Source organism: Amblyraja radiata, chromosome 25 (genome assembly GCF_010909765.2).
Source record: "Amblyraja radiata isolate CabotCenter1 chromosome 25, sAmbRad1.1.pri, whole genome shotgun sequence".
NCBI lineage: Eukaryota > Metazoa > Chordata > Chondrichthyes > Rajiformes > Rajidae > Amblyraja > Amblyraja radiata.
The window spans coordinates 11,138,572-11,147,701 of record NC_045980.1 but is presented as its reverse complement, the minus strand read 5'-3'; the positions used below and the strand labels follow the sequence as shown (position 1 = coordinate 11,147,701).

Here is a 9,130-nt window from a genome sequence, read left to right as displayed (position 1 = left end):
GAAAGGCACTACTTACTGCAAATGGTGGCTTGGGTGTTTTGCTTGAAGTTGAAAGGCACTACTTACTGCACACAGTGGCTTGGGTGCTTTGGCTTGAAGTTGAAAGGCTCTACTTACTGCAAATGGTGTCTTGGGAGCTTTGGTTTAAAGTTGAAAGGCACTACTTACTGCAAATGGTGGCTTGGGTGCTTTGCTTGAAGTTGAAAGGCACTACTTACTGCAAATGGTGGCTTGGGTGCTTTGGCTTGAATTTGAAAGGCACTACTTACTGCAAATGGTGGCATGAAGTTGAAAGGCACTACTTACTGCAAATGGTGGCTTGGGTGCTTTGGCTTGAAGTTGAAAGCCACTACACTGCAAATGGTGGCTTGGGTGCTTTGGCTTGAAGTTGAAAGGCACTACTTACTGCAAATGGTGGTTTGGGTGCTTTGGCTTGAAGTTGAAAGGCACTACTTACTCCAAATGGTGGCTTGGGTGCTTTGGCTTGAAGTTGAAAGGCACTACTTACTGCAAATGATGGCTTGGGTGCTTTGGCTTGAAGTTGAAAGGCACTACTTACTGCAAATGGTGGCTTGGGTGCTTTGGCTTGAAGTTGAAAGGCACTACTTACTGCAAATGGTGGCATGAAGTTGAAAGGCACTACTTACTGCAAATGGTGGCTTGGGTGCTTTGGCTTGAACTTGAAAGGCACTACTGCAAATGCACTTACTTCCTGTTTGCACTGTATATTGATTTTAGATAAAACGCTACCACATACGGCTGTGATATTTGGCCATCTTACTCGGTCCCTGCTCCGCTGAGCAGGTGCAAAGAATTCTTCCCATCAATGAAAAATAAAAGTGTTATTAGTGTTTAAAAAATGTTGAGAATCTCTCTCCTGTCAACCACACCATGAAAGCCACACCTTTTCCGGTGGGAGGGGGAGGGGTTATAAAACCCAGAAGTGTGGGTGTGGCTCAGTTTCTGCATGATGGGGGAAGGAGAGGTCATGACTCTGTGCTGTGAATCAACTGAACACACTAAATGTCTACTGAACTGTGAGTTTGGTGTTTTGTGTGGTTTTATGGTGGTTTCACCCTGCATGAAATGGCATGAAGCTGCACTGAATTTGGTGGCCTTGGATCCAGCTTGAAGTGGTATGAAACTGCACTTGAATTCGGTGGCCTTGCACCCTGCTTGAAGTGGTTGGAAATTGCACTTGAATTTGGTGGCCTTGCACCCTGCTTGAAATGGAATTTCAAGGAATAGTCATGAGTCAACTGCCAGCCCACCAGCCGTGAGTGAGCTGCCAGCAGATCAGGCTTGAGGGACTGAGCTGCCACCCCAAGAACCCATACCAGCACTCCAGAAAGCCCCCCCCCCCCACTGGTCACCAATATTGGAATTGGTGGAGAGGTGGAATATTGCGTCGTGGGACCAGCCGTCCTGTGTGAACATGGTGACCACTTAGTCTAGTACCTACTATGTTTTCACTTGCTTAAACCGCGTCAATAAATAAACCAGATTGCACAGAAGCAACATTTTCTGAGTTAATGTGCAAAAGGATTTTTTATTGTAAGTAGCTATCTACAGTTCTTTAGTGTCAAATTGATACCAGAATCATGTTTATGCTGAACTCGCAGAATTTGCAGTTTGCAGCATGCAGCTAAAACCAAATATGTCATTGTATAACACATTTCTTGATTACTCTGGCATGGCTGGCAGCGCAAGTGGTTTCACTCATTTAACAGGTTGCAGTAGGATTTCACATGCTTTAGTTTAACTCCAAGGTACTAGGATTCCTTGGTAAACTGCACATCCACACCCCTTTGGGGGCCACCGTGGCACAGCAGTAGAGTTGCAGCCTTCCAGCGCTTGCAGCACCGGAGACCCAGGTTCAATTCTGCCTACGGGTGCTGTCTATGGAATTTGTACATTCTCCCCGTGACCGCATGGGTTTTCTCCAAGATCTTTGGTCTCCAAGATCTTTGGTTTCCTCCCACATTCCAAAGAAGCACATGTTTGTAGGTTAATTGGCTTGGTGAATGTGTAAATTATCCCTAGTGTGTGTGGGATAGTGTACTGGGCAGCGCGGACTCGGTGGGCCGGAGGGCCTGTTTCCTTGCTGTATCTCTAAAACTAAAACATAGATTAATTGTATGCACAAATCAGTAAAAAAAAAACTGCAAGGTTTTGTTTTTAATATGATTGCCTGTTTTTTGTGGAGTCAAATTATATAAATTGTAGCTTCCGGTACTTTGTAATAAAGTACAAGGTGCCTTATTTTCACTTTTGCATCAGTGGAATGTACAGATGTAACTTGTGTCTGCTCTGATCAATTTAGGCACAGCCCTTTGAAAAAGTCATTCTACATTAGGGAATTTGAGACAAATGGTATGTCTAAACTTTTCATTTGTGCTTTACATAATTGGTAGATTTATCTTTGTTATGTATTTATATTTTACTTAATGGTATTACTGAGTGTAACTTTCTTCTAATTTTGTCTTGGGGGGGAAAAAAAACTACCATGTTTTATTTGAAAAGTCATCCATTTTTTCAAGCCTCTTAAAGTATTAAAGTTTCATAAGTTTGTATTTGATGTATGAATAATACTGAATAAACAGTTTGAAGAGGAAGACATTAAGTGGAGATTAAGCCATGCCTATTTATTCAAATTAATTTAGGACATGACTTCAGAATTAAGGGACAGAAGTTTAGGGGTAACATGAGGGGGAACTTCTTTACTCAGAGAGTGGTAGCGGTGTGGAATGAGCTTCCAGTGGAAGTGGTGGCGGCAGGTTCGTTGGTATCATTTAAAAATAAATTGGATAGGCATATGGATGAGAAGGGAATGGAGGGTTATGGTATGAGTGCAGGCAGGTGGGACTAAGGGAAAAAAGTTGTTCGGCACGGACTTGTAGGGCCGAGATGGCCTGTTTCCGTGCTGTAATTGTTATATGGTTATATGGTTTAAGAAAGTTGAAATATTAATTAATCTGAATTAAGCAACACGGGCAGAATGAGTGCTGTATAAATACAATTGAATTATACGAATTTTGAGTTAAGCAGCAATGTACTGAGGAATAGATTCTATTTTGGAAAATGAAAGTAAAATTGGTCTAGCTTTCTTTAACTATCGTACATTGAATTTCCAAAACTACCAAACAATATATTGATTGAATCACAGTTTAAGTGATTTGCCAGATCCACATGTCACCCTTTCCAATTATCAACTTGTTCACCCAAATATTGATTTTATTCCTCACTTCACTGATTTTCCCCTTGCCTGATCATGGTCTATCCTTCCATCTGCTGATCGACTCTGATCAGTACCCACAAACTTCCAATCCTTCCTCACAACTAACCAAAGCTGATTTAGATGCAGAGCCAGGCATTTCTGCAATTGTTTGAATGTGTCTAATTGAATGGGATTTTCCTCTGACATAAACATGTTACTTCAAAAGAAAGAACCTCCAATTATGTGCAGTTCTGTTTGAGGGGAACAAGGATAGTGTGTGGATTCTATTTGAACACCATGATATTCTACTTGTGGTTTCAAGTTGCTCTTTTGGAAACTTTCCACGTAAAATAAAGCACCAGAGTTTGGTCTTTTCTTATGTAGGCTTACAATATTTCAGGTATGATACTATGTCATTGTAGAGGCAGCTAATTTTATTCAGGGCATCATGTAATGGTGTTACTGTTGAGATACAACAATCAAAGAGTTGAGTCGTCTATACCTGATTACTAGAGCCAGGATTTTGCCATAAATACCTTTTCATGCCTTTTTTGATGATTTCACCAGGATAATGCCTTTTTCATGATCGAGTGCCTAAATCAGCCTTTTTTTACCGCTTTGCTAAAAGGCCTTGCTGTTTACCTAGTTGTACTGTTTTCTATGTTAACACATTAATATTAATGTTATTACAAGAAAACTTCCACCACCAGGGCGAAATCGGGGGCGCCACCATCGGTCATTCATTTGTTTGTGCCTCTGCCTGCTGGTTCAGTCTTCTCCAAGAACTATTTAAGAAAGAACTGCAGATGCTGGAAAAATCGAAGGTAGACAAAAAATGCTGGAGAAACTCAGCGGGTGAGGCAGCATCTATGGAAAGAAGGAATAGGCGATGTTTCGGGTTGAGACCCTGCCTCAGACTGATATGGGGGGGGGGGGGGCGGCAAAAAGAAAGGAAGAGGCAGAGACTGTAGGACTAGAAGGAGAGCTGGGAGGGGGAGGAGGGGGAAGACAAGGTCTATCTAAAATGGGAGAAGTCAATGTTGATACTGCTGGTGTGTTGACTACCCAAGCGAAATACCTAAGCTTGTCTCCTCACTACATTTACTGCTGGCTCCAGTCACAAATATGAGTTTTCGAGTGATCTGTGCAAGGCATTCATTGATGCTGGAATTCCACTGTGGAAATTGGAAAACAAACCTCTCGGAGGTTTTTTAGAGAAATAGACAGAGGAACATAGACCAAGCGAGTCATTATTACGGAAAAATTATGTTGACAGCAACTTCAACATTGTTGTGCAGAAAATTAGAGATGAAGTAGCATGCAACAAAATATGAGTCTCAATAGACGAGACAACGATGCTGTGGGGAGATATGTTGCCAATGTGGTTATCGGTACACTGGAGGCAGGTCAACTATCAAAGGAGTATTTGTTGGCATCGGAAGTATTGGAGAAGTCAAACAGCTCAACTATTGCTCAGTTGTTTATATCTTCACTTGCTGTACTTTGGAAAGAAGGTATAAAACACGAGAATTTTCTTCTGTTTGTGACTTAGTTTTATTCCCCAAAATGTTGGATTTGACATTCTTAGCTCAAGGACTTCATAGAATTGCCAAACACATACGTAGCTTGTTTCAAAATGTTGTTCGCCTAGATTTCAATGTCAATAAAATCTTCCTCAAAGCACCGTCACGCGTGCAGTTGTTCAAGGAAATAGCACCCGAGATTCCACTACCTCCTCAGCCCGTTTTGACTAGGTGGGGTACATGGCTCCCTGCTGTATTCTACTATGATGCAAATTTTGAAAAGATAAAGGAAATAGTCAACTATTTTGAAGAAGAATCTGCTGCGGTCAGGATCGTCAGTGAAATCATGCAGAAAAAGTCCCTCCACCAAGATCTTGTATTTATTGCTTCCAATTTTGCAAACTTCCCACAAGCTATCACTTCCCTTGAGAAACGTGGCAAAATATTAGTGAATAACTTGCAGGTTTTCAACAAAGTAACTGACAATATTCGTAAAGTACCTGGTGATGGAGGTAAAGACATACAAGGAAAATGTGAGAGAGTGATTTTAGCTAACAAAGATCTTAAAGAAATAGAAAACATAGCTAAAGTTCTCAAAAGGTAGTTGTAATGCACAAGATATCGACATGAATATAGAGTCTGTAGCTTATTTCGGGTATGCACCAGTGACCTCAGCTGAGGTAGAAAGACGTTTTTCACAACTGAAGCATATTCTGTCTGACAGACAGCATAGTTTAATACCAGATAATTTGAGAAGAATGCTAGTAATTATGTGCAACCAGGCAACTTTGGTCATTTAATGTAGTATACCTTTATATTATCATTTTTAACCATATTTTGGTGGAAATAAATGCCTTGTTATGCCTTTTTTGTCAATGTGCCTTTTTCGTGCCTTTTTTGTAATTTTATTTTGCCTTTTTGCCTGCCTATTTCAGGGTTTTTTAGTGCCTAAACTTCCTGGCTCTACTGATTACTCTCCAATAATCATATCTGGTACACATCTATGAAAATGAGTGTGGAAATCAGTTTAGCAGAGATCTCCATCTCCAGAAGCAAGTATTCCCTCCCCCAATTTCAAGCTAATAATATGCCGATAGCCAGTGTGACGATTCTTACAAGAAGAGGAAATGCTGCTACGATTGGAACTAAATTGATTTTACTATTGATCTACATATTCAGAATACAAGGTTGAAGAAAGAAAATAACTCTTGATGCAGCAAAATTTATACAGCTTTTCAAACTAATATGTTTGTGATATGATTTTCCTGTAACTTTTAGCAAAGATATTCTCAGTTGTAATGCAAGGCAGATAAAATTTGTCATTTTAAACATACACATGCAGTGGAAGTGTTATTTGTTTTCTTTTTTCTTCAGTTTTATTCCTTACTCTCTGTGCATTGACTGTGATGATTCTTATCATTTAACATTCCCATTATTTGATCATGTTATGGTGGTACTTATGCATAAGTCTTTTTTTGACACTGCATTGTAGTGCAGGGAGGCATCCAATGCAATCTAATCATCTGAAGATCACTGATTTCATCGGGAAAATGGCGGCGGCGGCGGGAATTTCAAATTAACAACAGTCCCTTACCGCGAATCGGCTTCATCTCCTTCAATTGCCGACTGCGGTATATTTTCATCCCGGACGAGGTCTTGATCTACCACCTGTCGTGGGACCACTGGAGGGTCACTCCAGTTGAGGTGGTCTGTGGTCTTTTTTGGCCGTTTTCGGCCGTTGAACGATCGTCCCCCTGCGGCCTATACAGCTAGCCGCCAGAACCGCTTGAATCCCTGCACGCTGCCCGGAGAGGACGCTGGCGTTGACTGTTCGCCGCTTCCCCGCCCGCTGTCCCCCACCCCGACGTCTGTTACCTACCTACCTGCCTGTACCTGTGCCTGTGCACCATCGACGCTGGACACCTCCTGTGCCTGTTCTCCATCGATGCTGGACGCTGGATGCTGGGCACCTCCTGTGCCTGCGCACCATCGACGCTGGACGCTGGACACCTCCCTGCACCAGCTGGATCATCTCTACACCCGCACTGCTGGACAACCTCTCTGCACCTGCACTGCTGGATACTCTCTGCACCTGCACTGCTGGACAACCTCTGCACCCTCATCACTGGACTACCTCTACACCTGCTCTGCTAGACAACCTATTTGCTCCCTCAATTGCTGGACACCTCGCTGCATCTGCATTGCTGGCCAACCTCTTTGCTCCCTCACTGCTCGACACCTCGCTGCACCCGCTCTGCTGGACAACCTCTCTGCTCCCTCACCGCTGGATACTCTCTCCACCTGCACCTGCACCGCTGGACACCTCTCTGCACCCTCACCATCATGCTCAAATACTCAACTCTGCAGATGGCTGGTTTCTGCAACAACCACAACCCATCCTGCATCCAGGTCGTTAAACAGCTTGGACTTCTGCGTCGACCCCGTTACATCCACAGAGGCTCTCGGCGCAGGCGTGTTTGCTTCAACCACGGACGTTCCATTCCATCCCTCTGCTCATTACCACGCTCTGCCCCCCCTCAACCGCGTCACCCCCCACCCCAGCTGACCGCACGCACTGTCAACCGGGACAACCTCAGATCTCTCCAGCCTGCCCCCATCCCTCCACCCTCTCACAATGCCAACTTTGCCCTCCTCAACACCAGGTCGCTCAACAACAAAGCCCTTGCCCTCCATGAACTAATCATTGACAACACTCTGGACTTCCTTCTGCTCACTGAGACCTGGCAACAACCCAATGTCTTCTTCTCCCTCAATCAAACATCCCCACCTGGATTTAATTACATTTCCAAACCCCGCCCCTCCCGCCATGGAGGTGGCCTCGCTGTTATTTTTAACCAGAATTTTCGTATCACTGAACTCACCTTCCCCCCAGTAGCATCATTTGAATTCCTCGCCTTCAAAGCCCTTTCCTCCATGACAGTCATCCTCATTTACCGGCCACCTAAACCAAACCCCTCCTTCCTATCTGACTTCACTGAACTCCTCACACTTGCCTCATCCCTCTCCTCACGTCTGCTGCTACTTGGTGACTTAAATATTCACATGGACTCCCCCACCTGCAAGCTCGCATCTGAATTCGCCTTTTTACTGGACAACTTCTCTCTCTCTCAGCACGTCACCTTTCCCACCCATGACAAAGGTCACATCCTTGATCTGGTCTGCTCCATAAATCAACCGGTACTCGACCTCCATCCTTGCCTCTTCCCCCTCTCTGATCATAAGCTTATACGGTTCACCATCCCTTCTCCGACACCTCGCCCCCGCTTCCTCCGAGAAATCACCTTCCGGAATCTAAAATCCATTGATCCCCTCCATCTCTCTGACCTGCTCTCCACCACTCTCCCACTGGACTCAACCCCCATCTCACCTGATGATCTCACAAACCATCTCAACTCCACCTTGTCTACCTCCCTCAACACTCTGGCCCCCCTCAAAACAAGAACCGTAACTTTCAACACATCCTCACCCTGGTACACACCTGCACTTCGTAAACTGAAACAGACTGGTCGCCAACTCGAACGACTAATAAAGAAATCATCTCTCACAGTCCACCTTGAAGCTTACAAACTCCACCTCACTGACTACAAAGATGCCCTCATTGCTGCAAAATCTGCCTACCTCTCCTCCATATTCACCGATCCCTGCCTAAACCACAGAACCCTCTTCTCAACAGTGGGCAACCTCCTCAAGCCTCGAGCCAACACTCTCCCTACCTCTACTCCGGATCTCTGCAACTCATTCCTCCACTTTTTCGCTGATAAAATCAGCACCATCTATCGATCTTTATCCCCTGTACCCGACTCCTCAGCATCTACTCCACCACCTACCACGGCCCCTCCTTTCAACATCTCCACTGACCTCCTTACCCCTCCTCCACACTGCTTCCTCTCCCAGTTTGACCTGGTCACCCCTATTGAAATCTCCAAACTCATCAGCTCTTCCAAACCCACCACCTGCTCCCTCGACCCTCTCCCCACTCCCCTGTTGAAGTCCTGCCTCCCCGTACTCTGCCCCTACCTCACTAATCTCTTCAACTCCTCATTGTCCCAAGGAATTGTCCCCTCCGCTTTCAAAACTGCTGCCGTTACACCAATCTTAAAGAAACCTGGTCTTGATCCCTCCTCTCTCATTAACTACCGCCCAATCTCAAACCTCCCCTTCCTTTCAAAAACCCTGGAGCGTATCGTTGCGTCGCAACTTAATTCCCACCTCCTTGCGTATAACCTACTTGAACCCCTCCAATCTGGCTTTCGCCCCCTCCATAGCACAGAAACTGCTCTCCTCAAAGTCCTCAACGACCTCCTCACCTCTGCTGACACTGGTTCCCTCAACATCCTCATCCTCCTCGACCTGAGCGCTGCCTTCGATA

At 44.6% G+C, this 9,130-nt stretch overlaps 1 protein-coding gene across 1 annotated transcript in view; it reads left to right on the top strand.

Moving 5' to 3' along the window:
- tpcn1 (two pore segment channel 1) overlaps window positions 1-9,130 on the top strand; it is an 83,010-nt gene that overhangs the window by 17,686 nt on the left and 56,194 nt on the right. The gene's annotated exons all lie outside the window — the stretch shown is intronic.